Raw genomic sequence first — 14,211 nt, 5'->3', positions numbered from 1 at the left:
TATCCAGTCTGCCTGGAGGGTGCCATTCCTTGCCATAAAGCAATATGCTGACATCTATAGGGCATCCCCATGGCACCTTCTCATTGATCCATTGTACATGCCAATTAATAGAAGGTTCATTAATAGAGATTTCATGGAAAGGTGGGCTTGGGATTCACACTTTCTTTACAACTTTCCTTACTTTGAGCATAGTAGGTTTGAGACTCTCAACAAGCAATGATTGTTTTATGCTCACAACAGTGCATGCATGGAGGGAAATCCTAGATTTAGCTATAGTCACCAATTGTGTGGTTTTGAAAGCTCATTATATTTATAATTAACATTTAGGATGACTATTTACATATTTACAACCCACAAGGGCATGAAATTTGACCTCAATGTCGAGCCTTCTAACAATGGTATAATGTACTACCAACACAAGCTACACTATTTGTACTTTTGAGGACATGATCGTCGATACCAGCTTCTAGAGGTTGCTCTACTTTCTCCCCATAGAACTCTTTTGCATCCCTCTAGAAAAGAAATAGCTGTTACAAAGTATATCTGAGGCAACATGCCCTACGGCAATAGATTTCAAAGACACAATCTCCAATAGGTAAGGGGATGTTAACCCCATTTTGAGGTTAATCTAGAATCTCTCCACTACTATAAGAGTGACATGAAATGACACTATAAAAGTTGTAATTGTGTGGATGCATGGTAGTGTGTATATACTATTGGCAATTAGAGTACTATACTTTTGGGTTAAAGTGAAATGGTGGTTCTTATTCACCATGCAAGAATCTATACTGATTACCCATGCATATCTCCTCATGAAAGCACCACCTAAGAATAGTCATTATTATTAGGTGTGAGTTATTGTTCTTTGTACACCCGTACATGTATCATTTGAATCTCTAACATCCTACTCAACGTCACCTTATTTCTCTCCTAATTTCCTCTCTTTTGTACCTCTCTTGCAACAACAATCAATTACCAAAGTGACTACACTACTGGACCTGCAAGCTTCCCCTCACTAGCTCAGGGACTCAAGTTTTCAACCACGTATGGAAGTTGACTTATACCATTTTTTCTCTCTTCTCTTCTCTTCTCTCTCTCTCTCTCTCTCTCTCTCTCTCACACACACACACACACACACACACACACACACAAAGGCAATTGGACTCTCTCTGTATCTCTCTCAGGTAGACACAAAGGCAATTGGACTCTCTCTCTCTCTCTCTCTCACACACACACACACACACACACAGGTAATTAGTATCTACTTTCAAATACTTGGCAATTGGACTCTCTCTCTCTCTCTCTCTCTCTCTCTCTCTCACACACACACAAAGGCAATTGGACTCTCTCTCTCTCTCTCTCTCTCTCTCTCTCTCTCTCTCTCTCTCTCTCACTCTCTCTCTCTCTCTCTCTCACAAAGGCAATTGGACTCTCTCTCTCTCTCTCTCTCTCTCTCTCTCTCACACACACACACACACACACACACAAAGGCAATTGGACTCTCTCTGTATCTCTCTCAGGTAGACACAAAGGCAATTGGACTCTCTCTCTCTCTCTCTCTCTCTCTCTCTCTCTCTCTCTCTCTCACACACACACACACACACACACAAAGGCAATTGGACTCTCTCTGTATCTCTCTCAGGTAGACACAAAGGCAATTGGACTCTCTCTCTCTCTCTCTCTCTCTCTCTCTCACACACACACACACACACACATAGGTAATTAGTATCTACTTTCAAATACTTGGGGATTGAGGTACCTGCATACCACAGGTGGCATACATGTGTGGAGCAACGATTAGTGGCAGGGAAAAGCAAGTATTATCACTTTTAAAACGACTACAGCCGTACAAATACTAAATGCTGGAAAATACACTGTATGATTTTTGATGCATATGTTTTACAAACGGTATTATATGGAGTGGAAGTATGGGGGGGGGGGAGCATCTCCTCATCTGCATGGAACGACATTGAGAAGCTGCAAAAAAGCTTTTATTTGTAGACATTTGGGCATCAAAAGCACCACACCATATGTACATATGCTTTTGGAAACTGGCTGTCGGCCAATTGAGGTACATGCTATGATCCAAGTACTGAGATATGCCACCCGAGTACGTCAAATGGATGACAGTAGGCTCCCCAAACGGGCATGGGATGCTAGTACACGCCTACCAAAAAACGTGGAAAAGTAAAGTGCTTTCAACAGGATGGGTGCTGGATATGCGAAAATGGTTTAAAGGGTGGGGAGTGGATAGATATCTAGATATGGCACCAGAAGATATATGCATGGACACATTTCAATCAGACCTTCTATGAGCGTATCAAGAAAAACATCAAAGCAAGGGAGCAAATGGCAAACTTGCTTATCACAGTATGCATATCTATCCTTCATGTTGGGAATCCTACATGCAGGCCGCAGAGGCACACACGCAGCCATACATAGCCAACCCGCTCTCAGTGGTATTTAGATGGAGTATTGCACGACTTCGAACTCGATCACACACTTTATTGATCGAGACAGGTGCATGGAGTGGACAGGCACGAGAGACGAGGTTATGCAAGCTTTGTGGACTATAGAGTGTAGAATCAGAGGAGCACATGATTATGACATGCCCAGCATATGCACACATACAGGCTGACTTTGATATCCCTTTACAGGGGCCACTTCACCAGTTTCTGACCACTACTCCTATATCTAAGTTAGGGGCTCTCATCACCCGCATGTTACGCTTTCGGGAGAACCATGCTGCATAGATCGTTCTTTCACCGTAGCTACCCTTTCCTACCATGGGAGAGGAGACTCATGGTATATCTGAAAAGGTCCCATGGGTCATAATTTGGCCTTCCGTGTGGACGATAATAAACTACTCTACTCTACTCTCTCTCTCTCTCTCTCTCTCTCTCTCTCTCTCTCTCTTACACTGTACACACACACACACACACACACAAAAACATAGACATGCTTCTCTTTTTTTATACACTTACTAAAAAATGGACACTTCTCTCCCACACACACACACACACACACACACACACACACACACACACACACACACACACAAACACTCTCACTTGCACATTTTTTTTTGCATCCCTTCTTAGTGGTTTTAATCCCCGGAGGGTTGATGCACACAAACTACTTGTTAATTTCAGAAAATTCAAAGATAGGTGCCTTTCCAATAATTTACTACACCTAGACATTTTTGCATCTAGGGTAAATCTCTGTTATTTATTGGTATAAATGGGAAGGTTTTGGTTTCACCAAAACACCTAAGAATAGGGTAGGACTCACACATGCCACCTACCTCAATCATTTCTCTTACACTCTGCATGTGGCATCACTCACTTAACATCTCATTTACTCTAAACATTAGCTGGCCATGGCTAATTGTGGATTAACATTCTGTGCAAGGGAATTGCGCCTGACATGAGATTCATTCTGGGCTCAAAGTGCAGCAGCAACTGGTTGTGATTAATACACTGAGGAGTGGACGACCTGATATAGAGCTTTCATGGCAGTGTGATCGGCGGCATCAACTTGATTCCACCTATAAATAGCAGCGAATGGTGAGTGCTTTGACACTCACTTATCCTATGTAATCATGTTCTTGCACCATGTCTATTGTGCTCACAACAATTGGGAGTTCTTCTTCCTCTCAAGTAAATCATATAGCGACTTGCTATTTCCTATGATAGCTTTCACCATACTATGTGATTCTAATGCTCCATATGATTAAGGGTTAAAAACTTGAAGAAAACCCATAGTATGCTTTGACTGTAATATTTATGCTATCAATCTTCGATAGTTAAGATAATACACACCTCTCGGGGTATCCTATCTAGGATTAATAGTAGGATGATTACAATATGTTCTCTAGTTTCCTTTCAGTTCTGCATGTGGTACTCTACATACGAGTATAGGCCTAGGACTTGATGAAAACTAACAGAATGCTATGTCTATAATTTTCATGTTATCTATCTTCGAAGGCTTATATGATTCACACCTCTCGGGGTATCCTATCTGGGATTCGTATTTGGATGATGACTATATTTTCTCTGGTCCCTTTTATTTCAATTCTGCCATACAACACTCCTACTATTATGCTCGATTAACATTACGCCTATTATGTTAATATGGGCATACCCTGATTTTATTCTATGGATGCCCTAAACCCCCTCATACATGGAATGTTGGATTAGTTAGGATACAGGACTGTGCCAGGAATAGTATACAATGCTTTGGCTATGTTTTTTATAAATAATTCTCCTTTACCCTTGGTGATACATAACTATGGACTTTGGATGGTGAGTCATCTGGCCTGTTCTGCTGCTAAGATGATCACTGTGTCCTACTGGCTATACTAATGGTTGAGTAATTGATGGCTATTATGAGATAAAAAATTCCCTTAACCCTTGCTGATGGGCAGAATTGGGAACCTAATCGTAATGCACACATGTTGCACGATTATTGAGGATAAATGGTTACGTACAGTTTACCTCTAAAGCTGATACATGAGGTCTGGAAGTATTGTTTAATAATGGCCTAATGCAATAGTACTTTTTCAATGGCATTTTGATGTTCTATTTTCATTCGTCTTTTTGAGAATAATTGCCTATACAGGTGATAATATATCTCATATTCTAGAAAGACATCTCTTTTCCTCAAATTGTTATAGTAACATACTAATATGACAATCTATTTTCATTGGTTTATGAGTTAGGGTAATTTTAGATACATTTGTTGAGTTACATGAAATTATGAAACAAATACATGTTAGTTTCTACCTGCGTGATAGGAGATAGATTGAATATCTACTAGGTTATTGGGATTATTATAAGGCCAACTATCCTTATAGTATCTGGAAGCCAACTTTCTTCCATGCTTACAGATAAAGATAGAATCTGATTCCTTTACTCACATGAAGGATACTAAGGTAACAAACCTAATATATATCAAGGGTCCAAGATCCCTTTACCACACATAAATCATAAGATAGTTTGGGTGACATCTATAACACGTGTGGTAGATCCTATGACACCTGCAAGACACACACACGGGCTAATTCTTTGTATGTCTGCTTGGATGGATGCAGTAACAGGATCTACACTCTCAAAGTATTTTCGTGGTTTATGCTCTACAACAAAAAATTATGTTTCACCTAATGGAGTCACTAGCTCCACGTATTTGTAACATGATTATTGTAAACAAATCCATTAGTATATAATCATGTTTAATGTTTTTACTAGTCAGGTTGGATAAGGTTCTTGGAGTTTCTCTGACTACTAATGTAAAAGACTGAAAACACACACACACATGATCTCTGAAGATACACATCTCTCTCTCTCTCTCAAACACACACACACACACACACACACACACACACACATGATCTCTGAAGATACACATCTCTCTCTCTCTCTCTCTCTCTCTCTCTCTCTCTCTCACACACACACACACACACACACACACACACACACAACACACACACACACACACACACGTGTTTTTTCTTGTGCAATTTCCTTGTGTAATAGCAATAAATATTTTTGTTGTGTTCAAGAATGTATGAGAATAGCTATGCACAATCCTATTGTGGTAAGAACTATTGTATATATGGTTTCCAGCACATATTGCAAGCTTGTGCATGCATGCAGGTTGAAGTAACAATAGTTAGATTGTATCTCTCAATAAGTTGCTCATAGAGGTCTTCACCAAGGACTTCCGCCAGTGACAAGGGAAAAGGGAAAGCGTGATTTGTTTCAAACCCAAAGGCATGAAGGCACACTTTACTTTCTTCCACTATGCAAATCCTATAAACAACCCCCAAATGAATCAATGGATGGTTCAAACTTGGGGCAAGGTGGAGCCGCAAATATGGTGTGGGTACCATATCAAATCTTTGAATCCAATGTGGCATATAGAATTTATGGAGGTGTATGGAGAGACGGAAAACTCTCTCACTTGTAGCAAGAGTAGTATGATCCACATGGAGCTCAATCCAATGGGATTTGCATCCCGAGATTCAACCCGTATCGGTGCACAAAAGCTTATCCATTTGATGGAGAGAATGCTAAGAATACTACTACTATTGACATAGACTTGCTCACTCACTCATCATCCCACTGATTCATACATTCAACACAAGAAGAAAGCTAAGCTATTGCATACACAAGCTCAAAGCATTCTTCATTCTCAAACACTCATTTCCCTAGCATGCACACAAGCCTTGAAGCTATCAACAAGAAACATACACACTAGAGAATTGACATGAGAAGAGAGACAAATATCAACTCATTGCATTGAATTAACAAAAATAGAACTTACAACAATGTAGATGGGGAGAGAGAAGAGCTTGCACCTCTATCGGAAAAGAGGGAGAGCTAGTCTCAAGAGAGCTCAAACATGAGTTTGCCCAATGTGTCCATAAGCTCTCAAATGAGCCACTTTTTATACAAAAACTCTAAAACTCCCAAAAGTTCCCATGTGGGATTATTGTCAAGCCCACTCCCACACTCATCTACAACTTGGAACTCTTTACAAGAGCCCTAAGTATCTTTTTGTTGCATTCTTGCATTGATCTTCACTCGTTACGCAACACTCCCCCTTCCTATTTTGCGCACGTCCTCGAGCGCGGTAGAAGCAAGAGCTGCAAAAAACAATGGATACAAGTAAAGCCTTTTATTGAAAAAAAGAAAAGAAAAGGAAAGAAAAAAACCAGCAATGACAATTTCACTCGTGAGCATACAAGTGAAAGGCTGATTAGAGTTTTAAAGAGTACTAAAATAGGTGACTAAAGACTAGTCAAAGTGAGACTAAGTGGTAGATAGTGCTATGCAAAGGTAAGTGTGCTTGCACACCACAGGTTATGACCGCAGTCTCAATGTCCTACAAGTATTTAAGTTATTCCTAAGTGGCAAACCTACTCCTAAATATGAGCAATGGTGATTGGACCTCTTCTTCTTCTTCTTTTTTTCTTTTTTTTTTCGTGTGTAAAAGATGATAAAGATGAAGGTTCCATCCCAATGAGACCCAAGCAATGGCCAAGAGACCTCTGCCAAGAGAATCTAAAGGCCGCTAAGTATCTCAAAGGCGACAGACCCTTTTCTTTCTTTTTGTCATAAGGAGTATCCCATGAAGATGAGGGCATCGGTCTCGAGGGCCCCTAATGTACCCCAGAGTCCTACCAACATCTATCAAGGTGATAGAGTCCTTGAAGGTCTTTTTCTGAAGCTTTTAGACGTCAGTGTTTACTCCATGGAAACCAAGGCATCGGCTCCAAGGTGCTAAGACAACCCCAGGTCCTACCAAGCATTCCACATGGCTGTAGACACATCATGTCTCGATTCACTTGTATATATTTTTTAGGGTATCTTTTCGTAAATTTTTTATTAATCCTAGCACCTAGCCCATACTTAAGAGGTAGCTACCACTAGGGATAACTAATATACCTTGAGAGCATAAGAACTTGGCATACTCCATTGGTATATATCCTACACTGTCTTTAAATAGAAATATCTTCTACTAAGTACTCTAAGAATCTAGAAATTACTCACCACATTTTAACAACTAATCTAAAACTTAAACCAGCCAACTGTGTGTGAACATGCAAACAATATATCCAAAAGTTAAAAGCATATAAAGAACAAAAGAATATGATTTGAATACACCTGTTGTAAAGCTCGTTGATGTTGTGCGTTTGCATTGATGCATTGCTGACGTTGTGCAGATTGCTTCTCTTTGCTCTTTGTAGGCATTGCATGTCTCCCCCCTTCCTAATTTGTGTGCACGGTAGGTGGACTGTTGGAGCGTGTTTGTATGCTCTTGTTTAGCTGAGATCTCTGCAAAATGTTTATTAACAAACAAGAAAAGAAAAGAAAAGAAAGGAATAAAATTTATTGGTGCCAATCACCGAATATAGCCGAGGGGAAAAACCCAGCGGGAGAAAAGTGCCTTGGCTTGTTGATCTTATTGTGGGGTCGCTGAGCTTACCCTTGCCTTGGTAGTGGAGATCATCTCAAAAAGAACACAATCCTCTAATATAGTACACTGATGGTGACCCTTTTGTAGCAATACCTGCTTTGACAAACATGTGGCAATATCATTCCACAACTCAGGTTGAAGCTTTATCAAATCAAGCAAAGGTAAGGTACAAGCCACTGGTGTTGACAAAATAGCTTGCACGATACCCATATCCATCTCCTTTGTCAACCTTTTATGCATGGAGGGTATCCTCAAGGTTTGAGAATAGTTCTCATATTCTCCCAAATATGATGGTAAGGTTTTCATTGTATGCTTACTTCTAGGAGAAACAATTGTTTGAACTTCCTCCTGGATGCTTGGACGTCTAAAGTTGTTTTCTGTGCCCCTGGTAAAATCCACCTCAGAGAATGGAGGTAAGCTAATAGAGGACATATTCTCATTAACTTTCTCATGAACTGCTGCCCACATCTCATTTGCCATGTCCTCGTTAGCATCAATAACTTCATCATTGCATGGGAAGACAAGACTAGGTGGTGGTAGAATACCTTCTTTCAATGGGGTGGCAATTGTTGCAGACTTCTCGCTATGAGATTGTGAGATGAGCTCACTTTTCCTTTCTCAACTTGATGACACTTCTGGTATGGTTTCTAATGTTGGCTTAAGAGAGGTTGGGCCCCGAGGAATAGGTGGAGGTGGTCCCTCAAGTATTAATTGAGCTTCCCTAATGAGTTGCTGATGTACAGCTAGATTGATCTTCTCCTCACTCACGAGGGTTTGGGTATTCTTGAAGCTTCTTGGGTAGCTCAGATAAAGCTACAATGCAACTTCTATGAGCATCAATGATGGCATCTAGAGTCTCATTCACCTTATCCACAAAAATAGAATCCCCAGAACTATCCTCGGTCGTACTAGCCTCATCTTGTTTAGCACTAGGCCTAGGTTGAGGTTGATGCTCCTCATGCACTTTTTGGGATGTAAAAGTTTGATCCTTCATGTTTTGTTTAGAGACTTCTTGAGAACTAGTGGATGCACTTTTAGTTCGCTTGTTTCGGTTCTTTTTCCTCCTAGTGGTCCTTTTTCTATTGGAATGTAGGGTCTTGTCCACTAGATTTGCCTTTTCATCCCTAGTTCGAGGTGTCTCATCAGTTTGCATTTCGGCATTTTGTGTCTGTGATCTAGTCATGACTCTAAGTGGCACAACATCCTCATTTTCAGATGAAGGTGGCGATGGAACTGCCCCTACAAGGTTGAGTGAGACCTTTGGTTGAGAGGTGCCTTCCTCATGTGGTTTCAGCAAACAATCCTTTGGGAAGTGTTCTACACAACACCCTAGACAATATCTTTCAATTGGTGGAAACTGTGGTACTGTTGTATTGGATCGAGCTGTTTGCCTTGAGCAATGTGGACAATCACGAGCCCAATGGGGTTCTTCGCACTCATTAACAGGGGCCCATTAGTTTGGCTTCTACTTTCCTTTGCTGCCATTGACCTGAGGGGCCTGGAGTCCTAGGTTGGTATCCGCCTAGCAACATTAAAGAATTTTGTTCCCCTGGTTGAGCCTCCAGCGCTTGGCTTGGGTATGCGGGACTTTCAAAGAGATTTTCCTTGGATGAATATGATGCATATTCCTCCTCCACATAGCCTGGGTTTACCAAGTCTCTACACATATTTGAATTGTCGTAGTCTACAACCCTCACAGGAGCAGTCCCAGGAGCAGGAGGTTGAGCTCCAAGAATAGGTCGTGCTTGCTCTTGTGCCATCGGCGGTGGCTTATGTTCAAAATTAGTATATTGTTGATACATTTGTGGAGCCACTCCACCCCTTTGCTGCTCACGCTCCTGTCTCATTCTTGCAATGCGAGTACATTCCTGTGTGGTGTGGGTAAAGTTCCAAGCACAGGCTTGGCACCACTTCTTTGTGGGTTGGTTTGTGACTAGAGGAGAAAAGGTATTACATTCTTCGGTTTTATGGTTACCGCCACATGCTCCACAAAGATGAGGACCTGTAGGTAGTACACTCCTCATTCGCTGCTGCTGTTGTTGTGGCTGCATGGGTGGGCGATAGGTTTGTCCCAATCTCCTTAGTTCTAGGTTAGCTATCTGGTCTGGATTTACTAGCGCACTAGACCCTGAACTTTGGTCATCACCCCACTGATCTCTAGGTTTCACCTCAGGGCCAGAACCATCTTGGAATTTGAAGTTATCTGTGAAATCCATAGCATCATGGCAACACTCATTGAAATTTGTATGCTTCTTTGCATAGAGATGTGTATGCAGTGTTGAATTTTTGAGTCCTTTTAAGAAGAGAGAAATTAATCAACTTTGGGCGGGCTTCTCATCTTCTGGGCAACGATTAATGTACTGCTTCGTTCTATTTACACAGTCTCTAACACTCTCAGTCTCGCCTTGCTTGAAAGAGTAGATGTTTGCTATTGTGTCATGTTGAATCCCCATCAAGGAAAAAGCAGCAATGAATCTCTCTTCCAAAACTCGTAAAGAAGATTTGTCTGAAGCCTCTAGTGCCTAAAACCAAGCAAGGGCCTGTCCCTCAAGAGTGAGCCCAAATCCTTCAATTTGAGTATGCTTGTCAGTCACTTGCTCAGCTCGAACAGCTTGCCTAAATGTTGCTACATGGTCATATGGATCCCCCGACCCTTCGTACTTCTTTACCAGTTTCTGAAGAGTTGATGGCCTTACTTGTCTTGAATACTCATCATAGGGCCCACGGCCTCTTGCTCTCAGTGAGAATTGTTCCTCTCTTTGGTAAGATGGTCCACATGCATCCCAAATTGGTGTGGGTCCCCTATTACTAGCCTCACCAACCCCCTCCAAAGACCTTGTTACCTGCATTTCAGGAGGTGCATTTATGGGAGGCCGAGTTGGCTCACCTATCCTCCGATTGTCATAGTGAGAAAAATGTTGTTGTGGTGTGATCTGTGGTCGCACTTTTGGTGTAGGATAATATCTTGATGCTAGAGTTGGGCTACTTGCAGTGGTCCACTTTGATGTTGAGGGTCCCTCTCTAGTGAACTCTCGTAGGGTCCCTCTCTAGTGAACTCTCGTAGGGGAGAAGCAACAGTTTCTCCAAGAAAGGCTGTCTCTCCTGGTTTAGCTGTATTTGTTGAGAACACTTCCATGAATAATGGTTGTCCTTTCCACGTGAGCTCCCGAATCTCCTTCCAATCTAAGGTTCGGTATTCATTGGCCCATTTATCAACGATTCGGTTCATGTGTCCTGCAAGCTTCTCGACTACCACCACAAGTGCTAGAGGAAGATCTAGCTCTGGCATTCTAGTTATGGCATAATACCCCTCTAAAGAGTCCTTATAGACCTCTTGAAGTGGGTCATCCTGTAAGACCTTTGTCACTGGAAATTGTAGTACAAACTCCCATTCGTTCTTAGTCCCCTGATCCATTTTGCTCTTGCCTTTCCTATCCCCTTCCAAATTTAGATCTACAAGAAGTAAATCATCTATGGGGATGGCTTTGAGGACTGGGCATTGGATGGTCCTGGCATGTCCGGCTCAATGAGCCAATCATCTCTAGACTCCCTTGCTCTGGAAAGCTTCGATAAGTCTAAGAACTCGGTTTTAGAGAGCTCCCCTAATTTGTCTACATTCTCTGGATGGTAGGTGACTTCGTAGGTGAACACCATCTCCACCCATGTACACGTTACCCTGGTCATTGACTAGAGGTGCTCTATCAAGTTCTTAACAAGATATCGTTGTTGTGGATCCCTAAAGATCTCAGCTCCTTGAGCATTCGTGTAGACATATTGGAGTCTCACATTGAGTGTTAACCCCATGGTGTCGGCTTCAAATGGATTAAAAGATCTTGTGGGTGTCCTATTTGGGGCTAAGGGATGACTATTTGACGGCCCTAGATTGTCCATGGACAATGAGCTAGTTGTTCTGGAAAGGGTATCAGATTGGGATTCGGAAAAGGTTTCAGCAATATCTGTCAAATTTCCTACTGATTGGGTCCCACTTTCCTGCGTAGGTACTCTAGAAGGTGCCCTAGGCCCTATGGCAGAGTCTATAAGACGTCCCGACCGCAAATGCATAAGGTCAAATTTTTTTGTTTTTTTATTTTTTTTTGTTTTTCTTTTTTGTTTTATTTTTTTAAATATATATATATATATATATTTATGTATATATATATATATATTTTTTACCTTACCTAACCACTAAATGCAACTAAAATGAGTATGTGTGTAACTATCTATTTTTTTAATGATTTTATTTTTTTACTTCTTTTTATTTTTTTACTTTTTTTCCTAATTACACAAAAATATGAATTACGCTAAAAAGATACTAATTATGCACAAAATTAAAAAAATTTTAAAACAATGCAAGTTACTCTAGTTATGCAAAAAATTACAGAAATTTAAAAAAATAAAAAATTATAAAATATGCAAAGAATATGGACTCCTTAAGAAAAAAACACATAATTTACAGAATTTCTTTCTATTTCTATTTCTTTTCTTTTCTTTTCTTTTGTTTTCTTCTCTTTTTTTTAATAATAAAATTTCTTACTAATTACACAAAAATACTAATTATACACAAAATTACAGAAATTCTTAAAAAAATGCAAGTTACTCTAATTATGCACAAAAAAAAATTACAAAAGTTTTAAAAAAATAAAAAATTACAGAATATGTAAAGAATATGGATTCCTAAGAAAACACAAAAATTGTTTTTTTATTTTTTGTTTTTTTCTTTCTTTCTTTCTTTCTTTTTTTCTTTTCTTTCCTTTTTTTTCTCTTTTTTTTTTAAAAATATTGTTTTATGGTTTTTTTTCTCTTTTTTTCTCTTTCTTTTAAAATTTATTATTTTATGAATTTTATTTTTATTATTTTTTTAAAAAAAAATTACAATTAACAAAGAAATTAACAAAAATAAATAAATAAATAAATAATAAAAACAAAAAACAAAAAAATCACTAACCTTATCAGCTCCTGATCGCTCGCTGCCTTCACGTGCTTCTTGCCAGTCGCCTCGACCTTTGCTTCTCTTTGGCGCCTCCACGCGGCCTTCTGCAACGCCGGCCCCCACACGTTCAACTTCAATGCCTCCACGCGTTCGTCTGCAACGCCTCTGCTGCCTCTCGCCACCTCTTGGCCGCGTTCACCTCTTCGATGGCCTCCTCGCTTGCTGCAGTCCACTTCGGCTTGCCGGCCAGCCTTCGCTCGCAGGCACCGTGCTTAGCCTTCGTCACCTCCACGCTTGCTACAGCCCGCCTTCTCCTTCACCTTCGCACCTTGCACCAGTACCTTCTACAGGCTGCAGCCCACTCAACTCCACGCGTTCGTCTGCAACGCCTCTGCTGCCTCTCGCCACCTCTTGGCCGCCTTCACCTCTTCGATGGCCTCCTCGCTTGCTGTAGCCAACCCTACACAGCTGCAGCCGACCAGTCACCACTGCCTACAGCCAGCCGACTTCGAACCAGTCAACCTTGCTACTGCCAGCCGCCCACACGCTTCTTCTAGGCTTTGCTTACAGCCGCCGCCTAAGCACCTTTCTTCGCCTTTTGAGCCGGCCTCCTACGGCCTTTTTTTAATTATTTTTACTACTTCTTCCACACGGACACTCTCCACGCGTGCCAACAGCCTTTTTGTTTTTTCACAGCCAACGCCTTCTATGCAGCCAACCTTTCTCTCCTCTTCGACGGCCACCACTGGTGGCCTTTGTTTTCGTGGCCTTAAGCGGCCCTCTTTTTTTTTTTTTCTTCCACACAGCCTTCAACGGCCACTCACCAACACCACCCCTCCCTTAATCTCTCAATGTGCCACTCACTAAGAGAATGAGAGTGATAGTCAAGATAATGATCACAAAGCAAGATTCAAAATAGAATGTTGTGCTCACTTAGAGATTTGCACACGCATATGGACAGATTTGACACCACCTTCTTCACTCCAATGTGCCACCCAATGAAAAAAAAGAAAAAATAAAAAACAATAAAACATAAAAAACAATGCGGGAGAAACCTCAACCGTTCAATGGGTTTTTCTTATCCTAACCTTATCCACTCACACCGGGATCGCACACCCGCACTTAACCTAATAAGTCAATGGTTTTGCAACCAGAAGAGGAAATAGTGGTGGTTTCCACACACTCTCAACCGGATTTGAGTCTTCTCCCTGGCAGCGGCGCCAATGGAGAGACGGAAAACTCTCTCACTTGTAGCAAGAGTAGTATGATCCACATGTAGCTCAATCCAATGGGATTTGTAT

The sequence above is a fragment of the Cibotium barometz genome, chromosome 51, assembly GCF_041138505.1.
Source record: "Cibotium barometz isolate CiBa-2024 chromosome 51, ASM4113850v1, whole genome shotgun sequence".
Taxonomy (NCBI): domain Eukaryota; kingdom Viridiplantae; phylum Streptophyta; class Polypodiopsida; order Cyatheales; family Cibotiaceae; genus Cibotium; species Cibotium barometz.
The sequence above is the reverse complement of the archived record's forward strand: the minus strand, read 5'-3'. Positions refer to the sequence as shown.